Genomic DNA, 11,175 nt, shown 5'->3' with positions numbered 1-11,175 from the left:
CAGCAATTGTCTGTAAATTATGGCATTTATGTGTCACTGGATAAGTTGATCTTCAAAAGCACCTACTCCTCTAGACTGATGTACTTTCCGTTCATAATAGTTCCATCCTTAGTGGTGTCTCTTTTTAACTTACACCAAATGACATCAGTGAATTAAGAATGAACTAAACAGAGTCAGTGAGTTGTTAACAAAATAGTAGTATATCAAATCTTGGAATACTCTGTGACAAGGTATGTGTCAAAAATCATGTGCATGCGACTCTGGGTGATAGTTTGGGGTTATGTTCAATGTGTATTGAAGGGAGACTGAGGAAGCTCCAAAGGACCTTTATGTGGTAGAGAGATTAGGTCTTCAATCATGAGGAACAAATGCAAACATGAAGAAAACCTTAAGCAAGAAAACATTGAAGGATTCATAAACCTGATTGATTCGAAACTCTGCTCAATCACCAACTAAAAGAAGCAAGCATGAGAGCATAAACACATTTCGTCCATAGAGGCCAATACATAAGAGCAGTGTTTGATTGGCATCTTCTTGATGATCCAAAGGTCTCAACCTCTTATATCTAACTGCCTACTACTTGACATTTCCATTTGAATATTTCATTAAATATCAAATTTAATATTTTCACAAGGCACTTCAGGATCAATTAGAATTCTAATTATACTTGTGAGACATTGTACTATGTAATCCTAGTACAATATAAACATCTCTACAACTGAAATTTGATGCTCATGGAATGTTAATATGGATAAGCTTTCAAGCATCACTGAGAAAACGTTGTCCATGTAGTGCCACATATTTATATTCATGCAGGTATATAGGAAAATACCCATTTCTTCACACTGTTTCTGACACTGAGGGTCACAACTCTTGTTATATTTATTCAATACAATGAGCTAATACTTTAAAATTTTTCTTGCTTACATCTTTCTTTCATAAATTCTAGAATTCATGGATTGAAATCTGTGAGTAAAATAATAAATAAAGCAGAAAATAGAATCAAGTTGAAGTAAAGAGGAAATCATCTAGTAACTTGAGGTAAAAACTGTTAAGTTTTTCATGTGACTCTTTCTGTCTATGTGTGTGTACATATATGTGTGTCTGTGTATGTTCCTTATGCTATAATTATATATAACATTTAAAAATATAATCATACTCTACATGTTCTTAGATTTACCTCCATTAACTTTTCTTTATTTAATTATTCATTCACATTCCTGAAAATGTATTGTACAAGGATTTCTGCTTTTTGGAAGATGAAATAGACTTAATTTCCTTACTTTTCTCTATTTCTCCCTCTAAGAACAGCTAAAAAACTCTGATGTTACACATAAAACAAACATTTAAAAAAACCTGTTAGGTGAGAAGAATAAGACAAACTGGCTAGTGACCCCAGGGCCTGAGTAAAAACATAATGGTGGGGCAAAGTCAAGGTAGTGGAGTAGGAGGATGCAGAGTTTGTGTCTCCTCACAACTAGGGCATCTACCAGGTGCTGGTTGGGGACTTCGGACACCTAAGGGAGCGGGAGGAACCTCCACATGAGCGGGTAGGACATTGGGGGAATGGGGGAGGAGAAATGGAGGCAGGATGGGACCAGTGCCCTTGAGGGGTGGCTAGGGGGAGGGGAGGGGTTCCTATGCCCAGAGGGGCCCACTCACAGTGGGGGTTCTGTGGGAATGGGGAGAGACCTTTGGAGGATCGGGGAATTGCAGGGGAATGTGGCCAGCATTTCTCCCACTCACTTGGGCCCCAGCGAGCCTGCTGGGGTCCTGGGCCTGAACCTCTGCTCTCCTGGGTCCCCTCCAGCTGCACTAAGCCCCACACACTCCCAAGGCCTTTTCTGGCTTTTTTTTCTGTTGTGGTTCTGTTTTGCCTTGTTGTTGTTTCATTTATATTTATATTTTTCTAATATATTTTTATTCTAATTTTATTTTTTAAATTTTTTATTCTTTGTTCTTGTTCTGCTCCTTTTTGTTTGTTGCCTTTTTTTCTTTTTTTGCCACACCACATGGTTTGTGGGATCTTGGTTCCCAGGCCAGAGGTTAGGCCTGAGCTCCTGTGGCGGGAGTGCCAAGTCCAAACCTCTGGACTAACACAGAACCTCAGATCCCAGGGAGTATTAAGTGGTGTGAGGTCTCCCAGAGGTCCTCATCTCAGCACCAAGACCCAGCTCTACCCAACTGCCTGCAAACTCCAGTGCTGGATGCCTTAGGCCAAACAACCAGTAGGACAGGAACACAGCCTCAACCATCAAAAAACAAATGAGATGACAAAATAATATGTTACAGATGAAAGAGTAAGTTAAAAACCTACAAGACCAAATAAATGAAGAGGAAATAGTCAATCGACCTGAAAAAGAATTCACAAAATCTCGAATGAAAGGAACACAGGGATAACACTGAAGAAAATCATCAAAACCACAAGGGAAAAATTTATAAAGAAGAAAAGAAGAGAGAAAAACTGCACCCCCCCCCACACACATAACAGAACACAAGTAATTAAATGGCAGTAAATACATACCTATAAATAATCACTTTAAATATCAATGAACTAGATGTTCCAATCAAAGACTGATTAGATAAAAATATGAGACCCATTTATATGCTGCCTAAAAGAGACTTACTTCAGAGCTAAAGACATACACAGCCTGAAAGTGGGGGGTGGAAAAAGATATTCAATGCAAATTGAAACAAAAAGAGAGCTGGGGTATCAATATTCATGTCAGACAAAGCAGACTTTAAAGCAAAGTCTCTAACAAAAGACAAAGAAAGACATTATATAATGATGAATGGATCAATAGAAGAAGATGATATAACATTCATAAACATATATTCACCTAATAAAGGAACACCTAAACATATAAAGCAAATATTAACAGACATAAAGGGAGAAATTGACAGTAATAAAATGATAGTAGTGGACTTTAACATCCCACTGACATCAATGGATAGAGCATTCAGAGAGAAAACAGAGACCTTAAATGACACATTGGACTAGTTGGATTTAATAGATATCTACAGAACATTGGATCCAAAAACAACAGAGTACACATTCTTTTCAACTGTATATGGAACATTCTCCAGGATAGATCACATGCTAGGCCACAAAACAAGTCTCTACAAATTTAAGAAGATAGAAATTATATCAAGCATCTTTTCAGGCCACAAAGGTATGAAACTAGAAATCAATTACAGGAAGAATACTGGAAAAAAACACAAAAGCATGGAGACTAAAGAACATGCTACTAGAAAACCAATGGGTAAATAAAGAAATCAAGGAGGAAATCAGAAAATACTTTGAGACAAATGAAAATAAAAGCCGAACTTTACAAAATCTATGGAACACAGAAAAAGCAGTTCTAAGAGGGAAGTTTATAGCAATACAGGCCTACCTTGGTAAATGAGAAAATTCTCAAATAAAAAACCTACATCTAATGGAATTAGAAAAAAAGAACAAACAAAGCCCAACATCAGCAGAAGGAAGGAACTATTAAAGATCAGCATGTAAATAAATTAGAGAACAACAAGAAAGAAATTATCAAAGAAACAAGAGCTGGATTTTTTTTCAGTACACGGGCCTTTCACTACTGTGGCCTCTCCTGTTGTGGAGCACAGACTCCGGACGCACAGGCTCAGCGGCCATGGCTTATGGGCCTAGCCGCTCCACAGCATGTGGGATCTTCCCGGGCCAGGGCACAAACCCGTGTCCCCTGCATCAGCAGGTGGACTCTCAACCACTGCACCACCAGGGAAGCGCAAGAGCTGGATTTTTGAGAAGGGAAGCAAAATTGATAAGCCTCTAGCCAGGTTCATTAAAAAAAGAGAGAAGACCCAAATAAACAAAATTAGAAATGAAAGAGGAGAAATTTCAACCAATATCACAGAAATACAAAGAACCATAAGAGAATACTATAAACAGTTATATGCCAACAAATTGGACAACTTAGAAGAATAGATACATTCCTAGCAACTTACAATCTTCCAGGACTGAATTAGGAAGAAATAGGTAGTCCGAATAGACTTATTACTAGTTGCTGGATTTCAATCAATAAAAAACAAAAACAAAAACAAAAACTCCCAACAACCAAAAGTCCAGAACCAGAAAGCTTTTCAGGGAATTCTAGCAAACATATAAAGAAGAGTTAATACCTATCTTATCACACTTTTCCAAAAACTTTAAGGGCATGAACACCCTCAAACTCATTCTATGAGCCCACAATTACCCTGACACCAAAACCAAACACAGATACCACAAAGAAGAGAAAATTACAGGCTAATATCTCTGATGAATACAGATGCAAAACTCCTCAATAAAATGTTATCAAATAGAATTGAACAATAAATAAAAACGATCATATACCATGATCAAGTGGGATTTATCCCAGAGATGCAAGGATTCTTCAATATACACACATCAATCCATGTGATACTCCACGTTAAAAAAAAGATAAAAATCACATGATCACCTAAATAGATGTAAAAAAGCATTTGGCAAAATTCTATATCCATTCATAATAAAAACTCTCAACAAAGTTGGTTTAGAGGAAACATATCTCAACCTAATAAAGGCCATTTATGACAAACCCACAGTAAACATCATACTAAACAGTTAAAGGCTGAAAACATTTCCTCTAAGATCAGGAACAAAACAAGGATGCTCACTCTTGCCATTGTTATTTAACACAGCATTAGAAGTCCCAGCCACAGCAATCAGACAAGAAAAATAAATAAAAATCATCCAAATTTGAATGGTATAAGTAAATCTGTCACTATTTGCAGATGACATGATACTATATATAAAAAACCCTCAAGACTCCACCAAAAAGTTATTAGAACAAATACATGAATTCAGTAAAGTTGCAAGATACAAAATTATATATGGAAATCTGTTGCATTTATATACACTAATAATCCTATCAGAAAGACAAATGAAGAAAAAAATTCCATTTATTATCACATCAGAAAGAATAAAATACTGAAGAATAGATTTAAACAAAGAGTTGTACTCTGAAAACTAGAAGACACTGAAGAAATTGAAGATGACACAAATAAATGGAAATCTATACTGTGTTCATGGATGGGGAGAATCAATATTGTTAAAATATTCATACTACCCAAACAATCTATAGATTCAAAGCAATACCTATCATAATAGCAATGGCATATTTCAGAGAACATGAACAAATATTCTTAAGATTTTATGGAAGCACAAAGACTACAAGTAGCTAAAGCAATCTTGAGAAAAAAGAACAAAGCTGAAAGTATCATGCTCCTATACTTGAAAATATACTACAAACTATAGTAATCAAAAGAGTATGGTACTGGCAGCAAAATAGACACATATATCAATGGAACAAAATACAGAGCACAGAAATAAACTCACAATTACTTGGCCGATAAACATTCAACAACGTATGCAAGAATATACAGTGGGGAAAAGACAGTCCCTTCAATAAATGGTGTTTGGAAAGCTGGCCAGATATGTGCACAAGGATGGAACTGGACCACTGTCTTACCCAATATTTAGAAATAAATTCAAAATGGATTGAAGACTTCAATGTGATACCTGAAACCATAAAATTCTTAGAAGAAAACACAGGCTGTAAGTTCTTTGACATCTGTCTTAGCAATATTATTTTGGATCTGTGTCCTCAGGCAAGAGGAACAATTACAAAAATAAACAAATGGGACTACATCAAACTAGAAACCTTTTTGCACAGGGAAGGAAGGTACTAACAAAATGAAGTATCAACCTACTGATTGGCAGAAGATATTTGCAAATCATATATCTGATAAAGATTGATATCCAATATATATAAAGAACTCATACAACTCAATATAAAAAAACCCCAAAAGAACCTGAATAAAAATGGGAAGAGGACCATAATAGACATTTTTCTAAATAAGTCATACAGATGTCCAACAGTCACATGAAAATGTGCTCGACATCACTAATCATCAGAGAAATGCAAATCCAAACCACAATGAAATGCTACCTCACATCTGTCAGAATAACTATTATAAAAGAGAAAAGAAACAACAATTGGTGAGCACGTGGAAGAAATGGGATCCTCATGCACTGTTGATAGTAATGTATCTTGGTGCAGCCATATGGAAAGCAGTATGGAGTTTCCTCAGAAAACTAAGAATAGAACTACCATACAGTCCAGGGAATCCACTTCTGGGTATTAAAAACAACACAGAAACTCTAAACAATAAAAAAAAATATTATCTAAAACAACAACAAAAAACACACTCTAATTTGAAAAGATATATGCATCCCTATGTTCATTGCAGCAGTATTTACAACAGCCTATATGGAAGCAACCTAAATGTCCATCCACAGATGAATGGATAAAGATGATGTGATACACACACACACACACACACACACACACACACACACAAGAATATTACTCAGCTATGAAAAAGAATGAAATAATGCCATTTGTAGCAACATGGATGGACCTAGAGATTATCATACTAAGTGAAGTTAGGCAGACAGAGAAAGACAAATATCATGTGATATAACTTATATGTAGAATCTAAAAAGCAAAACAAATGAACAAACAAAACAAAACAGAAAGAGGCTCATACATACAGAGCACAAACTGTTTGTTGCCAGAGATGTTAAGGGTGAGGGGATTAACAAAATTGGTTAAGGGGATAAAGAGGTACTGACTTCCAGCTATTAGTCATGGGGATGTAATGTAGACATAAGGAATATAGTCAATAACATTGCAGCCACGTTGTATGGTGATGGATGGTAACTTGTCTTATTGTGATGTGCATCTTATAATGTATAAAAATATGAGTTGTGTTGTACATCTGAAGCTAATATAATATTGTATGTTAATTATATCTCAATAAGAAAAAATTAGTGACATGTGTGTGTGCATGTGTGTGTGGTGGACTATTATTTAGCCACAAGAAGAAGGAAATCTTGCCATTTGTGACAATGTGGATGGATGCTAAGTGAAATAAGTCAGACAGAAAAAGACAAACACTCTATGACCTCACTTATATGTGGAAAGAAAACAAAAACAAAAAAAGAAACTAATAAAAAGAGTTCAAATGTGTGTTTACCAAATGCAGGGTTTAGGGGGAGAAGGAATTGTGTTGTCAAGTTGTCAAAAGGTACAAACTTCCAATTATAAGGTAAAGCAGTACCAGGAATATAACATACAACATGATGACTAGTTAACACTGTTTTATAATATATATGAAAGTTGTTAATAGAGTAAATCCTAAGTGTTCTCATCACAAGGGAAAAAATTTTTATTTTTTGTAGCTATAGATCATGGAACAAACTTAATTTATTGTGTTTATCATTTCACAATATATATGTCACATCATTATGCTGCATGCCTTAAACTCATATAGTAATGTATGTAGCAAAAACGCTGTTTTTGAACATTACTTAGGTCAGCTCTTTTCTTTTTCATACCCTTCAATGAGGCCATGTAATATATTTGTAATACAGTTAGATTCATTTCATAGCTGGTATTCCATTCTGGATTCCTCCTTCATCTAGATGAAAGATTTTTAATTTTCATGAATAATCATATAACCACAAGCACAATACCATATAGAACAGTTATACCATCTAAAATATTATCTTGTGTATCCCTTTGTAATCAGCCCTTATCTTCATCCAAAATTTATGGCAACCACTCATATGTTTTCTCTCCCTATACTTTCACCTTACACATAATGTCATAGAAATAAAATTATGCAATATGTAAGTTTTGGTGTATGACCTCTTTCATTTAGTAATCTCACAAGCCCTTAAAAGTAGAGAGATGCAGTAGAAGAAGTAGTCAGAGAGATTCAAAGCATAAGAAGGATTCATCACCCAATTTTTGGCTTTGAAGATTTAGAGGGTCATGAGCCAAGGAAAGTGCCTAGTCTCTAGAAGCTAAGAGTGATCCCAGGCCAACAGTCAGTAGTTAAATGGGAACTTCAGTCATCTTGCAGTTAACTTGCTGAATAAAATGAATTTTGCCAACAACCGAAATGAGCCTGGAATTGAATTCATCCTATAGCCCCCAAATAAGAGCTCAGACTGTCAAACATATTTATATGTTGACATATGAGATCCTAAGCAGAGAACCTACTTGAGACCACCTGGCTGTTTCACTTCCAGGAATGTCATAAAAGGTGGTTTTCTTTTGTGTTCTCTCTCCCTCTCCCAACATGGCGGCCTCAGCAAAAAAGAAGAATAAGAAGGGGAAGACTATCTCCCTAACAGACTTCCTGGCTGAGGATGGAGGGACTGGTGGAGGAAGCACCTATGTCCCCAAACCAGTCAGCTGGGCTGATGAAACAGATGACCTAGAAGGAGATGTTTCAACCACTTGGCATAGTAATGATGATGACGTGTATAGGGCACCTCCAATTGACCGTTCCATCCTGTCCACTGCTCCACAGGCTGCTCAGGAACCCAATATCGACCAGAGCCGTCTTCCCAAATCACCACCCTACACTGCTTTTCTAGGGAACCTGCCCTATGATGTGACAGAAGACTCCATTAAGGAATTCTTTAAAGGATTAAATATCAGTGCAGTGCGTTTACCACGTGAACCCAGCAATCTTGAGAGGTTGAAAGGTTTTGGTTATGCTGAGTTTGAGGACCTGGATTCCTTGTTCAGTGCCCTGAGCCTCAATGAAGAGTCTCTAGGTAACAGGAGAATTAGAGTGGACGTTCCTGATCAAGCACAGGATAAAGACAGGGATGATCGTTCTTTTGGCCGAGATAGAAATCGGGATTCTGACAAAACAGATACAGACTGGAGGGCCCATCCTGTTACAGACAGCTTTGATGACTACCCACCTAGAAGAGGTGATGATAGCTTTGGAGACAAGTATCCAGATCATTATGATTCAGACCGATATCGTGATGGGTATCAGGACAGTTACCGTGATGGCCCATGCCGGGACATGGATCTCTACGGGGGCCGAGATCGCTATGATGACCGAGGCAGCAGAGACTATGATAGAGGCTACGATTCCAGGATAGGCAGTGGCAGAAGAGCATTTGGTAGTGGGTACCATAGGGAGGACGACTACAGAGGAGGCGGGGACCACTATGAAGACAGATATGACAGACGAGATGACCGGTCATGGAGCTCCAGAGACGATTACTCTCGGGATGATTATAGGCCTGATGATAGAAGTCCCCGCCAAAGACCCAAACTGAACCTAAAGCCTCGGAGTACTCCTGAGGAAAATGATTCTGCTGCTAGCACGTCCCAGTCCAGTCGAGCAGCCTCTATCTTTGGAGGGGCAAAGCCTGTTGACACAGCTGCTAGAGAACGAGAAGTATAAGAGTGGCTACAGAAGGAACCGGAGAAACTGCAGAGTCAGCTGGATGAGCCAAAACTAGAACGATGGCCTCGGGAGAAACACCCAAGCTGGTGAAGTGAAGAAACTCAGGAACGGGAACGATCGAGGACAGGAAGTGAGTCATCACAAATGGGGACCTCAGCCACATCTAGCAGAAATGCACGAAGGAGAGTGAGAAGTCTCTAGAAAATGAAACACCCAATAAAGAGGAAGACTGTCAGTCTCCAACTTCTAAGCCTCCCAAACCTGAACAGCCTCTAAAGGTAATGCCAGCCCCTCCACCAAAGGAGAATGCTTGGGTGAAGCGAAGTTCTAACCCTCCTGCTCAATCTCAGAACTCAGACACAGAGCAGCAGTTCCCTACAAGTGGTGGAGGGAAAGTAATTCCAGCTCAACCATCTGAGGAAGGACCAGTAAGGAAAGATGAAAATAAAGTAGATGGGCTGAGTGCCCCAAAAGGCCAAAGTGGAAATTCCAGCCGTGGTCCAGGAGATGGAGGGAACAAAGACCACTGGAAGGAGTCAGATAGGAAAGATGGCAAAAAGGATCAAGACTCCAGATCTGCACCTGAGACAAAGAAAGCGGAAGAAAATCCAGCCTCTAAGTTCAGTTCTGCAAGCAAGTATGCTGCTCTTGCCGTTGATGGTGAAGATGAAAATGAGGGAGAAGATTACACCAAATAGACCTCTGAATTCTGTGCTTTCTCCTAGTCTCTCACCACCCTGGAACATTCGAGAGCAAGTCAAACCTCTATCCAGACAAGACAAAATAACACTCACCATCTCCTGGATACCTTTCTTAACTTTTTTTTTTGAAAAAGAAACAAAATGAAATTCTTTTGCATGCTTCTTCAGCCTTTAAAATATTGAACTAACTGGAGAATCACCAATGTAACCAGAGAGAGACGTACAGCTTTTAATGCTGTAAGTTTAAAGTTGTGGTGCATTTTTATGACATGTGCAGTTGCCTGTGTGATTAGTGCCTAGGGGCCTCCGTTTAGCAAGATGGCAGTGATAGTGATGCAGTGTCTGGAATCTAGTTGGGCAGTAGGCAGGTATAAGGAAGAGTGTGAGGTTTCTACCTTTAATTCTTATCCTGTTGTGGCATACATGAATTAGCAAACAGTATCTGAATAAATTCTCCATTCTTAGCAAGGTAGGTTTAGTCTCTGATGTTGTTTTAGTCTCCAGGAGGCTGCCAGCCCCACCTCTTATTTAATTCTGAGTTACTGGGGCCAGCCTAAGGGGGAGTTCCTTCATTTGTGCCCCCCATGGGGGTAGGTGGGAGTGAGTCTACAGGCCACTGAAGAATAGGACTGTTTGGTGACCAAAGTAAATGGGGAAATCGTGGTTTGAAAAGAAGCTTGGGGATTTGATAAATTATTTTGCACCAGTAACAGGGAAAATGGTATCACCTCCAGTAAACACATAGTCATTTACCTCCTGGAGCAGGAAGAACTTAAGGGTTGTGGGAATTCCCAGGTCTTTTATGTGTCCTGGTTTCACCCTTTCTTAAACACTATCCTTTCTGAAAGTTCAAATATATCCACATTCTGTTGAAATCTTGAAGCTTTAAAAATTTAGACTCTTGTCATCATCTTATGTTCATCATGCTACTCTTTCCTGTTAACCTTCCTACAGGCAGCTTCTACTTAAGTCACATACTTGACCTCCTAAGCATTCTCTAGAGCCCCTGGGAGCTGTCCAATGAGGAGTCATCACTGCTTTTTCTCAAGCAAATCTTGCCTCCTTCATGCTTTGACACTCCTTCCCTCTAGCCATTCGTGCTCCTGCTGCTTTGACCCCTTTTACACCTCAGAAAACTTTA

At 38.4% G+C, this 11,175-nt stretch overlaps 1 pseudogene; it reads left to right on the top strand.

Moving 5' to 3' along the window:
* The first annotated feature begins 8,184 nt into the window (after positions 1–8,184).
* Positions 8,185–10,711, top strand: LOC115847423 (eukaryotic translation initiation factor 4B pseudogene; annotated as a pseudogene).
* Positions 10,712–11,175: the final 464 nt, after the last annotated feature.

This window comes from Globicephala melas, unplaced genomic scaffold (genome assembly GCF_963455315.2).
Source record: "Globicephala melas unplaced genomic scaffold, mGloMel1.2 SCAFFOLD_676, whole genome shotgun sequence".
Taxonomy (NCBI): Eukaryota; Metazoa; Chordata; class Mammalia; order Artiodactyla; family Delphinidae; genus Globicephala; species Globicephala melas.
The sequence above is the reverse complement of the archived record's forward strand: the minus strand, read 5'-3'. Positions and strand labels throughout refer to the sequence as shown.